This window comes from Ostrea edulis, chromosome 1, assembly GCF_947568905.1.
Source record: "Ostrea edulis chromosome 1, xbOstEdul1.1, whole genome shotgun sequence".
NCBI classification, from domain to species: Eukaryota; Metazoa; Mollusca; class Bivalvia; order Ostreida; family Ostreidae; genus Ostrea; species Ostrea edulis.
Genome location: NC_079164.1, coordinates 72,052,423 through 72,054,363, shown reverse-complemented (window position 1 = coordinate 72,054,363; position 1,941 = coordinate 72,052,423). Strand labels below are relative to the sequence as shown.

The window sequence follows — 1,941 nt, the reverse complement described above, 5'->3', positions numbered from 1 at the left end:
TAATGTTTAAATGCAAACATATCGGGCCTGGTCATAAATTGCGGGGTTTCAATGAGTACCCCACGGGGGATGGGGGTATTTATTTCCACGACTTCCTAATTATAAAATGAAAGTAGATAAACATGATAATAAGTGTATTTCTTGTAATCCATTAAAATAAATTTTGACATTTTCATCAATATATTGAATATCAAGTTTCTTTGAACTGATAATTTGTTACGAAAGTCAATAATTTTCAACCCAAACCATCTAGAGTTAGGAACGCATGGGTTTAATTGGTAGCGATCATGTATACAACGAATTTGGATCACTATGTCGCAATATATCCTGTAATCAATAAAATTAAAATTCACAATTAAAATTCAAACTCGTCAGTATTGGATAACGACGTGCCGATATGGTCGATTACACGTTATACAATCTTGGCGTCACTTACTTGTGTCGTGTTTGATTCGTAAAGTTCTTCAACATCGTGAAAAAGAATGCCGAAATAAAAAAGCCAATAGAAGAATTTATTTGCTTTCCACAGGACAATTATGATTAATTTTTGTACTTATAGATTTAGGGGGAAACACCTTTTCGAGTTGACGTTTGTGGAATTGCTCGTTTTGCAGAGAGAAATAGGTTTTATCCACACAAATTTCGCCGTATTGAAGATACCAGTTGTTGAGTTGTTTACGGAACAATCAATCTTCGCGTTTTTATTCAAATTAATTGAAACTGGAATTAAAAATATTTTGTAAATTGTACGACGAACAATTAATACAACGTGCGACATTTCACGAGATGAATACGCCTTTTCCCACAAGACTTTGAATGATCGATCATTTCCAAGCACCTGACATTTACGTAAATTGTAGATTTGACTTACAGAAAATACACCCATTTATAGATATTTCAATAAGAGTGGACTCGGTCAGTACTAAACAAACCGGGCCACTGCATCTAAGGACCACTGCACAGAAGCATGCTAATTCTACAGAAATCATCAAATGCCCCGTGTACATTGTATGTCAACAGAAGCGTGCTAAATCTACAGAAATCATCATATGGCACGTGTAAATCAACAGAAGAGTGCTAAATCTACAGAAATCATCAAATGTCACGTGTAAATCAACAGAAGCGTGCTAAATCTGCAGAAATCACCAAATGTCACGTGTAAATCAACAGAAGCGTGATAAATCTGCAGAAATCATTAAATGTCACGTGTAAATCAACAGATGCGTGCTAAATATGCAGAAATCATCAAATGTCACGTGTAAATCAACAGATGCGTGCTAAATCTACAGAAATCATCAAATGTCACGTGTAAATCAACAGAAGCGTGCTAAATCTACAGAAATCATCAAATGTCACGTGTAAATTAACAGAAGCGTGCTAAATCTACAGAAATCATCAAATGTCCAGTGGACACGTGTGTATATTAGATAACTCAACTCGGGATTTATCTTTTTGTTTGGTAAAAATAACTTATTTGTTTCAATCAAGTTCTCCAAGATCTGGCAAGTTTATTTTATGTAAATCTGTGATACATGTATATTTCAGAATTATGCAATATATCCAACAAACTTTTCTATAAAGATTTCGCTTTTTAAAAGATTTTGTTTTCAATCTTATCATTTTCAGGTCACTCGGGTGCTGTGTGTGTCCTTACATCATCGTGCATCGTTACATTTTGCGAATCTTTTACGTGTAACTTCGCCAATGTTCACCAAAATTGTTGGGCTAGGAATCCAAGCATTGTGAATTTTGTAGTCCCTGTCCTTTTGGACCCATGGGATAGGGATGCAATTTCTAAAATCGGTACAGTCTTTTGAATATTTACTCATGGGCATCTGGTTTGAAAACTGAGTGCATGCTTATGCTGAATATGATGACTCTATCGGAATCCTCAAGGGCGGGTGTATCATATAGTGAAATTGCATTAAATGTTTAGATATG

At 35.0% G+C, this 1,941-nt stretch overlaps 1 long non-coding RNA gene across 1 annotated transcript; it reads left to right on the top strand.

Moving 5' to 3' along the window:
* Positions 1-930: 930 nt before the first annotated feature.
* LOC130052995 (uncharacterized) lies at positions 931-1,941 on the top strand. The gene is made up of 2 exons (XR_008801423.1): positions 931-1,459; positions 1,627-1,941. It is a non-coding gene; the product is annotated as an uncharacterized LOC130052995 (long non-coding RNA).